Genomic DNA, 15,459 nt, shown 5'->3' on the forward strand with positions numbered 1-15,459 from the left:
TTCCGGAATGGAAATGGGAGCATATAGCCATGGATTTTATGACAGGCTTACCAAGAACAAAGACCAATCACGATGCCATATGGGTTATCATAGATAGACTGACCAAGTCCGCACACTTTCTACCAATCAACGAAAGATACACCGTAGACAAGTTGGTGGATATTTACTTGAAGGAAATTGTAGTAAGACACGACGTTCCTGTAGCCATAGTGTCAGATAGATACCCAAGTTTTAATTCCCGATTTTGGAGAAGCTTCCAGGAATACGTAGGCACCAAACTAAACATGAGTACCGCTTACCACCCCCAGACTGATGGACAAAGCGAAAGGACTATTCAGACCCTAGAAGATATGTTACGAGTATGTGCCATTGATTTCAAAGGAAATTGGGATGACCACTTACCCCTGATTGAATTTGCTTACAACAATAGCTATCACGCTAGCATAGGAATGCCCCCGTATGAAGCTCTTTACAGAAGGAGATGTCGCTCTCCCCTGTGTTGGGACGAAGTTGGAGAACACAAGATATTAGGACCAGAGTTAGTCTAGTAGACCAGAGAAATAGTAGGACTCATTAGGAAAAGACTGGTAGCAGCCCAGGACAGATAAAAGAAGTATGCCGACCAGACCATGAAGGATAGGGAATATAAAGAAGGAGATTCGGTGTTATTGAAGGTATCACTGTGGAAATAAGTGATGAGATTTGGAAAGAAAGGGAAGCTGAGTCCCAGATTCATAGGACCCTTTGAAATTTTGAGGAGAATAGGACCTCTAGCTTACGAGCTCGCCTTGCCTCCTAATTTGCAACAAGTACACAACGTGTTCCATGTGTCCATGTTAAGGAAGTACCATGCAGATGCACGGCATGTAATAGAATACGAGCAGGTAGATTTACAACCAGACTTGACCTACATCGAGCAGCCAGTAAGGATAATGGACCATAAAGAAAAAGTGCTGAGGAACAAGACTGTGAAACTGGTTAGGATCTTATGGAGAAATCAAAATGTTGAGGAATCAATTTGGGAACTTGAAGACGCAATGAGGAATATATACCCCCACTTATTTTCTAATTGATTCCGGGATGGAATCCTTGTTAGAGGGGAAGACTGTAATAACTCGAATTTTTGAGACCTTGTAAAATGTTTAATGAATAGTAACCCTGACAGACGGGAAAAACTTTTGAACCCACACTATGTAGTGCATGAGAAAAGGAGTTTCGGAGTTGATATTACGATTATACGTACCAAATGAGTGTATGTAAATGCTATTAGTTTTCGAAGAAAACGAACTTTGAAAAATGACCGTATTTACGACTCATCGAGGATTACGGGAATCATGATATAATTACGAGATTAAAACCCTACGGATTTATATTCAAGTATGATAACTAAAAATATAAGGAATAAATACAAAAGGAATTACGTCGCGAACCATTTACGAGTAGTATTGCGAAAACGTTTAAGCAACCGAGCGAACGCGTAAACGATTAAATAAACATAACGCACTAACTAAAGCATGGTAAGGAAGTAACCATGGTTACTTCATCAAATAGTGAGCTAACCATAGGATGATCAAGCTAGCTAGAAAAATAGTGTGCTAAGGAAGCTAACACATGTAGTTAGCTTGTAACCTAGCAAGCTACTTAGATTTTGTCCCCAAGATTTGCAACAAGAATAAACCTAGGATTCAACCTAGAAGAATAAAAATCAAGGAAAGATATCACACCCCATTTCTTAGAAGAAACCTAGAGAAGCAACCAAGAGAAGCAAGTATAAATACCCCCCTTCACCATGCTTCCATTCGGCCCTTGAAGAAAAAAAGGAGGAATTCAATTTCAAAACTCAAAATTTAGCCATGGTAAAATCATCCCATTAATTCTCAAGCTTCCTAGAAATTAAACTAAGGTAACAAAATTCTTTCATCTCTTTTTATCAAGGTTTGATGGGTGAAATAAAATCAAGAAAGTCACTAGTGAATAGTATGAATAGTAACCTCTCTTTGGTTTCTTGATTTCAATGGTGGTTTTAGGTTCTAAAAATCATACCAAGCACTTCCAAGCCTCCACCATCCTCAAGAACACATCTCAAGCTTTCAAGAAAGGTAAAAATCTTTGGCCCAACTTTATTTAAGATTCATTTTTAAGATCCATTTAGTATGTGCTAGTAAACCTAGTTCAATGAGTGGTATTGACGAAATCTTGATGTTTAAGATAAGTAGATTTAAGGTTGGTTGTTGTTACCTCAAGAACATGATGTTATTGAGAGGAGTTTGTGTGTTGATGATGAAATGATGATTTTTGGTGGTTGTTTTAAGAGTTAGGGCGTAAACGAAACCCCGATCATAAACGTAACTCCGTTAAAACCAACGAATCGTAACTTTAAGTTTCTGCAGAAAGTCCCGAAGTTTTAAACTGTATTTTATTAAAAAATAATCCTTTTTTTAGAATAGACAATGTTATAAGGATCGTTTAGGTGCTTGAATCACTTGATTCCGATTTACGGATCAAAAGTTATGGCCATTTTACTAAAAGTGATTTACGCGACAAAAACTGCTACAAATTACGAACTTTGAAAATATAAAGGATCAACCTAAATGTGTTCATAAATAATGAAATTTTTACAGAGAGTAACATATTGAGTTTCCTAACTTCCATAAAATCTTCAATTAAAAATAATGATTTCTCAATTTTATAAAAATATCGGAGCCGAGACCGCGCGAGTAAAAACCGTAAGAATCCATAAGCGGAGCCGACGACGATAATAAGAATGAACCTAAGATACTTAGAAAAATGAAGCGACCATAATGTGACTAATGACTTAAAGGAATATAGATTATTAATTATGTAGACACAAACTAGTTGAGGAATCTTATTTTAAATAGAGAGTAAACTCATTCGAGGTTTAATTTTTTATCGACTATTATTTAATTATTTATTATTCTTAAAGGGTTTATTATTGATTTAAAAATCATAGATCCTGACTTAAAATATACTTTCTAATTTCAGAATATCATTCGAATAATTTCAGATCGTCGGTGAATATTATCCCGACTTATTTAATATTTTGAATATAGTTTCAAGGAGAAACTTTTCCCCCTTATTTAATTATATGTTGACAACGGTCAACTCACATCCTTAGTACTTCCTCTGAAAATCTCGGAAGTACATATATACATATATACACTTATATCTTAGTGAGATAAGCTGTTCTATCAACAAGCATAACGCTTGGGGAACTTCGATGTGGTTCCAGTTCTCGAGATATGATAGAATTCTTTAAAAAAAAAGGATAAGGGAGGGGTAGACTCTGGTACTATGTGTGCTAGATGGACTACCAAAGGTACCGCAGGCGAAGGTACTCAGTATACTCAGGAACTTGTGAAGTATGTATATACCCAAAAATGGGACACGTAGCCCGAATGTGGCAAGGGTGATAATTAGGATACGAAGGTGTCATCCTTCTACTAGTAGAAAAGGTTAATATTATCGTATTACGACTGATCATCGTATACGGTGGCTCCAACGAGTGTCCTAATTCTTCCAATTGGAATTGAGATGCAATACCGTAGGTGCTGGGATTACTATTAAGGTATTCGCAGGATATTAAATTCCCTTAAAGAATTGTTTTCATAAGAATGTGTGTATCACCAAGGAAAACTATTTTCGAATAAAACATAATTATCATATATGATGTTATCATACAATCATTTTCATATTGTACATTATTATGTTGGGCATTATAGCTCACACTTGTTTTCTTAAATTGACACAACACAACAGTGAATCAAGATGTCTGCCATGAGAACCACAGCCAGTAAACGGGTAGGAAATGGCCAGCTGTTCCGTAGATTGTTTGGTGTTGTACCACAGGTAGTCCGAATAAGCTGGATTAGTTTTCAGTTGTTTTTAGTTCGGCTTATTTATAAGTATGACCTATGTAAGATAATAAACAAGAAATGTATATTTGGCTGGAGGACTAGCTTTACTTAAAGGTTACTCTTGGTAAGACTAAATTACTTTTGGGTTGTAATAATTATCACTTGATGGTTGAAAGTACTCTAGATATGATGGTTCATTTCCAAGATAATAACCTGTAAGTTTGTGTGTGTGATAAGTGTGGGGTCGTGAAGCGTGAGTATTTATATATTATAGTGTGAGTTGTGTGGTTGTAAGAGTTTAGATGGCGTTGCCTCCGAGACTCCTGACCTCGAGTTTTGGGGCGCCACAGAGGTTATGCATATTGTTGGAGAAGCCCCGAAGAGGGCCAGGACAGGAGTAACAATGGCTTTTGATGATTCTGACCTAGAGGGTGTGAAGTTTCCTCATGACCATTCGTTGGTCATAACACCTATAATAGGAAACAACCCGGTTAAGAAGGTCCTTGTGGATAATGGTGGTTCAGTGGATATCTTGCTCCATGACACCTTTTTAAGGATGGGATATAATGACTCCCATTTGACCCCAACCGACATGCCGATATATGGATTTACGGGAGTGGAGTGCCCCGTGGAAGGGATAATCAAGTTACCAGCAACCATAGGATTGGAACCAAGGCAAGCAACACAGATGTTGGACTTTGTGGTAGTAAAGGCTAGTTCAACTTACAATGCTATCATGGGGAGAACAGGGATACATGCTTTCAAGGCAGTCCCTTCTTCCTACCATTCAGTTATGAAGTTTTCCACCCGGAATGGGATTGGAGAAGAGAAAGGAGATCAAAAAATGGCTAGAAGTTGTTATGTAGCCTCTTTGAGGGCAGATGAAGTTGGGGGGGCAAATTCTGCCTATTGAAAATCTGGATATTCGAGAGAATGATGAGAAAAGAGGGAATCCAGCTGAAGACTTGGTTTCGATTTCTTTAGCTCTTGAGGATCCTGAGAAAGTTACTTTTGTTGGAGCCACACTAAAGGAGCCCCTTAGAGGGAAGTTAGTGAAATTTTTGCAAGAAAATAGTGATGTGTTTGCATGGTCGGCAGCTGATATGCCAGGCATAGACCCGGAACTAATTACTCACAAGCTGAATGTGGATCCCAGTCGGAAGACGGTGAAGCAAAAAAAAAGAAGTTTTGCCCCAGAGAGGCAAGATGCTATAAAATAGGAAGTAGAGAAGCTCTTAGAGGCTGGTTTCATTGAGGAGATACAATTTCCAGAATGGTTAGCAAACCCTGTAATGGTGAAGAAGGCCAATGGAAAATGGAGGATGTGTGTGGACTTCACTGATCTGAATGACGCATTCCTTAAGGACTGTTTCCCGTTGCCAATGATAAATACTTTGATAGATTCCACTGCTGGACATGAGATGCTGAGCTTCATGGATAGATTTAGTGGATACAATCAGATCAAGATGCACAAGAAAGATATCCCAAAGGTATCATTCATCACTGACTTTGGTGTTTATTGTTATCTTGTTATGATATTTGGTCTCAAGAATGCAGGAGCCACCTATCAAAGGTTGGTAATTTGTTTTTTTAAGGATCTTATTGGCAAGACCATGGAAGTTTATGTTGATGACATGTTAGTCAAAAGTCTAGTGAAGACTGACCATATAACCCATTTAAGGGAAGCTTTCGAGGTCCTGAGATACCACAAGATGATGTTAAATCCTACAAAGTGTGCTTTTGGAGTAGGATCTGGAAAGTTTTTGGGATTGATGGTCTCCAAGAGAGGAATCGAGGCCAATCCTGATAAAATAAGGGCAATCCTGGATATGGAGCCCCCAAAAACCATCAAAGATGTTCAAAAGCTCACTGGAAGGGTTGCTGCATTGGGACGATTCATCTCAAAGTCTGGAGACAAGTGTTTGTCGTTCTTCAAGTCTTTAAAGAAAGTTAAGGATTTTGTATGGAGTGAAGAAAGCCAGAAGGCATTCGAAGAATTAAAGAAATATATGGCTCAGGTTGGCCAGCTTCGAATGAAGTTTAATACTTATACTTGGCCGTTTCAGAAAGTGACTTGAGCACTGTATTGGTTAAGGAGGAACTAAAAATCCAGAAACTCGTGTACTATGTCAGTAAAATTCTGCATGGAGCTGAGTTGAATTATTCAACTATTGAGAAGTTTGCTTTAGCCTTGGTAATGGCATCAAGAAATTTACGTCCTTACTTCCAGGCTCATAAGATTGAGGTGCTAACAAATCAACCCCTGAGAAATATCATTCATAGTCCCAAGGCTAGTGGGAGGTTGATCAAGTGGGCAATAGAGCTGGGAGAATTCGATATCAAGTATAAGCCACGAATGGCAATAAAAGCCCAAGCATTGGCTGACTTCGTGGTGGAATGTACCATACCCAACGAAGAAGTCGGGGGGAGGAGGATACTATACCTCAAGACAAGGAAGTTGATAAGGCGAACAAGGAACATGATGATAAGGAGAAAAAATATTGGATTCTCTATTTTGATGGAGCATCAAAAACAAATTCAAGTGGAGCAGGTTTGGTTTTACAAAGCCCTGATGGGTTCTTGATTGAGTATTCCATGAAGTTAGACTTCCCGACCACAAACAATGAGGCAGAATATGAAGCTCTGATAGCTGGCCTCGTCCTAGCAGGGACACTGAGAATCAAGAACTTGAAGGTCTGTGGAGACTCGAAGTTGGTTATATCCCACGTGAAGGGATAGTTTGAGGCAAGGGAAGATACGATGGCTAAATATGTCCGCCTAGTAAGGGCTGTGATGACCCAATTCGATGAATGCCATGTTGAGCACATTCCAAGGGAGGAAAACGCTAAGGCAGATGCCTTATCAAAGTTTGCTTCATCCGAGATAGAGGAAAGTTCAGGAAGTGTATACTTCCGTGTTCTGAAGACACGGAGCATTGATGTTAAGCTTGTAGCTCGTATAGGTCTGGGGATGTCATGGATAGATCCCATTAAGTCTTATATTCAAACCGGTTGGTTGCCTAATAATGCTCCTGAAGCACGAAAGTTGGCTGTTCGAGAATTAAGATACTACTTGATAGATGGAATTTTGTATAAAAGATCTTATGGAGTTCCTTACCTAAGATATCTCAGGCCCGATGAGGCACACTTGGCTCTTGAAGAAGTGCATGAAGGTATCTGTGGGCAACACTTGGGGGGCAGGATCCTAGCTCATAAGATAACCCGTCTAGGCTTCTATTGGCCAAAAATGATGGCTGATGCCAAAGAATATGTGAAAAAGTGTGACCGCTATCAGAAGCATGCACCTGTCGTTAGACAACCCCAGAGATGCTGACCTCCATCAACTCGCCCATCCCCTTTGCTATGTGGGGAATGGATATACTGGGGCCTTTCCCCATGGCCACGGTATAAAGGAAGTTCCTGATTGTAGCCATTGATTATTTTACTAAGTGGATTGAAGTCAAGACTTTGGCCAAAATCACAACTAAGCAGGTTGCACAATTCCTGTGGGAGAATATCATGTGCCGGTATGGAATTCCTCGCATCCTAGTCACTAACAACGGAACACAATTCAACAATGAGGAATTCAAGAAGTATTGTGAGGAGAATGAAATTGAGTTACGATTCACCTCTGTGGCTCACCCGCAAGCCAATGGGCAAGCGGAAGTGGCTAATCGAATAATTCTGGATGGACTAAAGAAGAGGATCGAGAAGTCGAGGAATAACTGGGTGGATGAAATACTCCCAATACTATGGGCCTATAGGACTACTTGTAGAGTCACAACTGGAGCAACTCCCTTCATGTTGGCATATGAGGTAGAAGCAATTGTTCCTATAGAGATATCACATTCCTCCCCCAGGATTCAAGCTTTCAATGTTGAGGAAAATGAGGAAGGGCAAAGGTTAGCCCTGGATCTAATTGATGAAGTGCGAGATGATGCACATGCGAAGATAGTGGAATATCATAAAAAAGCTTCATTCTACTACAACCTAAGGGTTAAAAACAAGTTCTTCAAACAGGGTGACTTAGTCTTAAGGAAGGTGGAAGCTTCTGGTGTAGGGTAGAAAGGGAAGCTTGCCCCAAATTGGGAAGGGCCGTACAAGGTCAAGAGTGTTCAAGGTAGAGGAACCTACAAGCTTGAAACTATGGATGGTTTTGAAGTCCCGAGAACTTGGCATGCATAAATATGAAGATTTACTATGTCTGAAATGGTTGAGCACGATTGTCACTTGTCAAGATGACAAGTAGGTTGAAAAGCACCTTGAAGCTTTGCTTGCTTAGGATTTACATATTTTAGTTTTGTTTTGAGGTTTATTAAGGCTGGTGTAAGGGTTGAATCCTAAAAATTTATGAAATTCAGAAAGTTTTCAAAATATGTTTTGAATTTCAGTAACGAAACAAGTAAACTAAGTGCATGAGATGAAAACATAAAGTTCGATAAATAAAACAAGTTCAAATAAATAATACAAAGCCTGATAAATAAAGTCTCGAAGACAAGATAAAATACATAAGCCACGCAGGGCTGGAAAAGCTCTAAAGAGCAGATGTGCCCTCGGCATCCACATCATCATCTCCTCCGCTCTCGCTGGAAGTCTCTGTCGTCTCGGAGGAGGAAGAGCTATCATCCTCAGTAGGCCTCGAAGACGACTCGGGAGGAGGAAGAAGCGGGTCCTGAGGGATATGATCCGAGACAACCACTCGAGTACGAAACCTCTGCAGTAAAGCCTTGTCATCAAGACATACATAGTCCGCCGAGTTAATATCAGGACAGGCCTCGTTCACGGTCCCAAGGGTCATGTCCCAGCCAGTCCTAAAAAACCCAGGGAAGACTAAATCGTCTCTCACCCTCATGGACTGGGTAAACTCCTCCAAGTACAGATAGTTGTCAATCGCCTTATCTTTCTCCGCCCTTAGCACCACCAGCTCAGCGTTGGACTCTCCGAGCTCTTCCTTCTTACGCTTCAGCTTCCGCTCCAAAGCGGCGTACTTCTTCTGCTGCCTCCTGAGGGCATTATCAGCTTTGTTAGAGGCCCTCTTCCATGATTCAGCTTTCCTCACAGCGCCTTGGAAGTAGGCGCTAGATTGAAACTAAACAATAAACAAAAGTGTAAGGCAAGTGAATACTATAAATAAGAAAGAAAAATTTCAAGAAATAAACATACCGAGGCTAAGGACTGAGCTCCCGTGAGCTTTATCCTCTCCAAGTCAGGAGTAGCCACCACATCGGTGAAGTCTTTGGGAGTTACGCCATGGTAAGACCAATCTCAGGCGTGCTTCGTGGATCCAACCACGGTATCCCCTCGGCGGAATCCCCAGAGAGGCTGAAAGGCCCCCGTAGCAGCAGAGACATGAGCAGCAGTAGTGATAGGGGCACTATGGCCCTCACTCATTCAGCCGGAACCTCCACCATGGGCTCCTTATGCTTCCATAGGAAGCTAGGCTCCGTAGCCTTTCCTCGAGTATCCAGGCCCGCAAGGCGAGCCTTCTTCATCCTGGAAGTCTCCTCAATGAGAGGCACATTATCCTCGTTGATCTCCTTAGCAGCTGTAAAATAAGAGAAAAAAAATAAGTGGTGTCAATAATGCATGAAATAAAATAAAAATGAGAAGAGAAGAAAGATACCCTTTTGAGAAACAGATGACAGCCCCACGTGGATGAGGGAGAACTCCTCTAAAAGAGTCGAGCTGATAGTGGCACCATCATGCCAAGTAAGCTCATCATAAATGATAGTTTCCTCGGGGGTTAAGTGAATGGATTTGAGGCTACCATCACTAACCTTCCCGAAGGAAGATCTGAAGAGGGTGCCCCAGTCACCATTCTCCCACCTTAACCCGAAAAAACTATTCCTCCAATTTTGGTTATTGTTGGGAATGGAGGCGCTGTTAAAAATGTGCTTACACTTGGGCCTTTGTTTAACGTAGACCCAACCACAATTACCAGAAGAACTGTTGTAACATTGAAAAACCTTACTAAAAATAGCTACAGATAAGGAAAAACCTCACCGAAGACAACAAACCATGAAATATAAAATATTCCTCCAGGCGTTTGGAGGAAGCTGACAGGGGTTTATTTGCAAATCAGCTAGGAGGTGAGGAATAAAGGGGTGAAAAGGAAACCTAAGCCCAGCATCAAGGGCATCTGTGTAAACAAAAAGAGTATCGGGTTTCCAGTGGCAGGTACGGTCGCCACCAGAAACCGGAACTAGCCTAAGGGGAGGACGAACATTGTAACGTGCATTTAACTTATCATAATCTATATTGTGCCATGTATTGCAATGATTAAAAGAGTCAAGATGTGCAGTGGAAGGATATTCGCACCCAAGTATTAATCATATCTATCAAAGACATGTAAAAAGAGCGGATTTCGACATCTCTTCCTCATTTTGAAGTCGAGGCAATCTTAGCCGCTCTCTCAGCACCTTTGTCTGCCATTAATGGAGGATGAAGAAAACCTTGAAACCTTGGATGGAAGGAAGGAGGCCGGAAAAGGCTTGGAAACGGTCGGAAAACTCTTGGAGAAAGAAGAATGTTGAGAGTGTTGAGAGAAGAGGAAGGTATTTGAGAAATGAGTGAAGTGGGAAGTGTGAGGAGGTCACACCCCCCCTCCACTCTTATATAGGCAAAAGAAGGGCAAATTGGGCCTAAAAAGCCCATTCAGGCCCAAAAATGGAGAATTCTGAAAGTTTCTATAAGATTTTGGAAAAATCCAAGAAAATCCTAGAAACAGATAGAAGATTCTAGAAAAATCTAGAGTTTGGGCTTAAAAAGAAGGCCCAACACAAATTTTATTGGGCCTGTAAGTAACTCAAGCCTAGATAAGGGCCCATGACAGAAGATACCAATTTTTTGAATACAACAAGCCCACATACTGGGCCCAAGTTCATATACTCAACTCAAGCTTAGTGGATGGCCCAGAGGGAAGGAAAGCCCAATTATTTGAAAAGCCCAGCAAAAGGGGCAAGATAGAAAATAAGGAAACAAGCCTCATTGGGCCTTGAAATAATAAAATGGCCCAATAGGGGATAAGCCCAGAAAAGGGCCTAGTTAAATTAAAAAATGGGCACAAGATAAAAAGCTCAGGAAGATAGGGACAAAAAATTGATTTTCTGACCTAATTCGACCAGGATTAATGTTATGTTCTTGGTCGAATGATCTAGGTCGAAATGACCTTCGACCAGGGCAAAAAGGAGGGCATAATTCGGTCAAAACATACATCCTGACCAAAATTCCTCCTCGAGAACAAAAGAAAAATATTTAAAATTCCTGTTCCATTCGACCAGAATCTCAGAATAATTCATGATCGAAATCTTTGAGGTCGCAAAGCTTCGACTGGGGCAAATTGAGGGTTTAATTCGGTCAAAAGAAAGTTCCTGCTCGAAAAAAAAATAAAAAAATAAAAAAGGGAGAAAATCCAGGCCGAAATTCGACCAGGATTCATGCTCGAAACCTTCCTCCTCGAAACCCTGTCGACCAGGGCAGACATATGGTTAATTCGACCAGGATCCTAGTAGAACAGGATTCCTGGTCGAACCAGGTATTAAAAAAAGAAAGAGAAAAAGAAAAAAGAGAAAATAAGAAAAAATGAGGGAAGAAAAATCCTTAAAAAATAAGAAAGTCAAGGAAATTCCTTAAGATATTTTCTGAAAATGTAAATATTTTCAGAAAATAAGGAATAAATCAGAAAATTAAGGATAAATCCCAGAATTAAGGGAAAAATCCAGAAAATTAAGGATAAATCCCAGAATTAAGGGAATAATCCAGAAACTTAAGAATAAATCCCAGAATTAAGGGAAAAATCCAGAAAATTACGGATAAATCCCAAATTAAGGGAAAAATCCAGAAAATTAAGGATAAATCCCAGAATTAAGGGAAAATTCAGAAAATTAAGGATAAATCCCAGAATTAAGGGAAAAATCCAGAAAATTAAGGATAAATCCCAGAATTAAGGGAAAAATCCAGAAAATTAAGGATAAATCCCAGAGTTAAGGAAAAAATCCAGAAAATTAAGGAAAAATCCCAAACTTCAGGGAAAATTCCTGGAAATGAAGATAATTCCTGAATAATAGGGATAAAAGCAAATCATTGTAAATGTGTAGGTCGCTCCACACTTTACGCAAAAACGATACCATGTAAGGAAACAAATGAACTTAATTTCTGCGAAACCTAGTCACTGTTTCCCAAAAGTTGGGGGGCAAATGATAGGGAATAAATAAATCATGATTATGTAATTAATATTGCATTAATTACACACGACTTGGGCACGAAGCTCAATAAGAAGATGTATGACATTCAGACCAAAAAAGGTTAACACATTGATCAGGCCTGATGGACCAGATCAGGCCTGATGGAACAAAGAAGGCCCATAACCCTGAATATTTAATTAATTTCATAATTAATTAAGTAAGGGAGAAAACAGATGTCAATATGAGTCCTAACAGGGACATGAATCCTTGTAGATCAGCCCTCAAGGGGTCTAATTGAATAAGGAATCAACTTCCTACTTCCTAGGACTCCAAAGTCCATTCTGATTCTGAGACTTGCCCACCAAGTTTCCTAACCCTAGTCCAATTCAAGGACTCTCAACATCTATATAAGGGGCCTCACCCCACAAATCAGAACTACATTTTTTGACTTGATCCTTTGCAATCAGCAAGGTACGTAGGCATCTTGTTAAGGCTGATCAAGTCACGAAACACAAGAGCAGTCAAATCGAGCCTCAAAGCTCACGTTCCTTAGTAATAGATACAACAATTATTATATCTTACTTTTTGATCCATAACAATCTTGGTAGGTGAGAGACTTTATCATTATCCGTAAGCATCACATCACCATTTTGAGTCAAAAGAAATCCATAATTTCTCCCAGACTCATGGTGAATCCTACTAGATCTACGAATAACCTGTGTTTCTTAGAAAAGATTACTTTCAACATTTGATGTACATACTGATCTTATTCCAACTCTAGTTCAATATTATCATATGGTTCTCGATCTTCATCGAGATGTATTATCCTCCCACTGATTTTCTTAGAAAGTAGTTATCCCTCAAGAAATACAGCGGCCCGAGCAACAAACACTTTATTCTCGGAAGGATTATAAAAAATATACCCTAGTCTCACATAGGTTTCCCACATAATAGCATTTATCTAATTTTGGTCCAAGCTTGTCAGAGGCTAAACGTTTTACAAACACTTCACGTCCCCAAATTTTAAAAATGACATGCTATGACGTTCATCAATCTATATCTCATATGAAGTATTTTGAACCGCTTAGTTGGAACTTGGTTAAGTGTATATGAAGACGTTTCTAGAGCATAACCCCAGAAACTAAATGGAAGATCCGTGTGACTCATCATCGATCGTACTATGTCCAACAAGGTATGATTTCTCCTCTCAGAATCTCTATTCCATTGAGGTGTTCCAGAAGGAGTAAGTTATGATACATTATCACACTTCTTCAAGAAACTCTTGAAATTGAGGCTTAAGTATTCTCCTCCACGATCTGATCGTAGAACTTTTATACTTTCCTCTATTTTCTTTTCTACTTCAACCTTATATTCTTTGAACATTTCAAAAGAATCAGGTTTGTTCTTCATAAGATATACATTTCCTTACCTACTGAAGTCAACAGTAAATGTTATGAAGTAGTAAAATCCACCCCTTGCCATCATACACATTCGACCACATACATCATTATGTATAAGTCCTAATCGTGCGGTGGCCCTTTCACCTGATCAGGTAAACAAAGTTTTAGTCATTTTGCCAATGAGATAAAGTTTGCATCTTCCATATGATTTAAAATCAAACTTATCCAAGTATCCATCTATATGTAACTCAGAATTGCATTTCTCATTAATATGGCTTAACGACAATGCTAGAGGTAATGTTTGATTTGAGTCATCTTAGAACATATAAATTGTAAACTAATTGTGCAACATTATAAGCCTTATCATTAAAATAGAATAAACAACTATTTTTTATTTAATTAAAATGAAAACCTTTCTTGTTCTGACAAGAAATTGATTTAATGTATCCGCGAAAGGCAAGCACGTAATAACAATTTATCAAGTTCTCAATATTGCCTTATGGGAAAAATTAGGTATCGAGTTCCTTCAACTAGAGCAACAACTTTTGCTCCAATTCTAACCCGATATCTGAAGCTTGACCATTGATAGTCTTCTTCTTTAGATCTTCCAAACAAGCTCGACAATTTAACTTCCAATCATCCAGTTATTTCCACATAAATGACAACCATCTCCTTTAGCAACACCGCTATCAGGCTTCAAAAGCCCTTTGGGATTGGACTTTGGTTTGGCACCAAATAAGATCAAATCTTCACCTTGCCTGTCCACTTTTCTTTCCCATTTGCATTCCATGTGTACATCATCAATATGGACATAATTCATGCCTTTACCGTGTTATTTCAGTAGTTCTAAACATGCCTAACAACTCAGTGAGTGTTTTGTCTATCTCATTCCTCTTATTCTTAATAAACTAAGAATAGAAGTTATTCAAAGTGTTTGATCAAATCAGAGTCTCTAGACTATTCTTAAAACTCAAAATATCAATGTACATATACCTATCATCTTTAGAATATGTGATCCAACCAGATATCATTCTCCAAATAATGCAAAAGTATGGTACCTTATTATTATTAAATCTTTACGACGAGCCTATCCTTCAAACATCCTTTGAAGGTGCTCAATCATATCATAAGCATCATTATGCTCTTGTTGCATCTAAAGCTCAGCACTCATAATTACAAGCATGAGACATGAAACATCAGTTGCATAATCAATTTGCTTCTGGTAAGCATTTTGTTCAGCACATGTTTCATTCTCATCTAGAAAAAATAAGGGAGGGGTTTGAGTGACATCGTTGAACCTGAGGATAATCCTCAAGTTCCCATGTCAATTAAGGAAATTATTTCATGTCAGCTTGTCCTTCTCAAGGACTATTACATAGAGAAGTTATTTGTCATTTGATATCTATAATATTAATGTGCATAAAATGACTTAGTTTACAGATGATCATTAAATTGTGTTCAAGTGATTATTCATATATATATATTCAATATATATCTCCCACTATTTTTATCAAATCAATAGCCCTAACTATTAATTCGGAAAGAATATCTTCTATATCCTTTCTAGTGAGCCAAGATCCATATTTCACTATGCGTTAGGTCAACTTTGGCTTTTCTCCTAAAACATGATTATTTAGGTAGACAACATTTGTCAATTATATCAACTATATAACTCTTGGATAGCTTGGTGGAACAACATTTGTTCATATTTATCTAATAAATCTCGTCAAACTCTATGCCTCTAAGTTCACAATCCAATTGTGGTAACTTAGTTAAGTCAAACCCAATAGTCAAAAAGTATCAATATACTTCAACACAACTCTCACGATAGATGGGAGTACTTCGCTTTGGCGAACCCACTCCTTGTCGATCTAGGGGTTAACGTATTGGACTCATTGGAAGACATCTGATCAACTTATTATTAACTTTAGGGTTTTGTTAATTTTAAAACGATCATGATCCCATCATAAAGAGATTCCCAATTTTTCCTTGAATAAAATAC

This window comes from Apium graveolens, chromosome 11 (assembly GCF_009905375.1).
Source record: "Apium graveolens cultivar Ventura chromosome 11, ASM990537v1, whole genome shotgun sequence".
NCBI lineage: Eukaryota > Viridiplantae > Streptophyta > Magnoliopsida > Apiales > Apiaceae > Apium > Apium graveolens.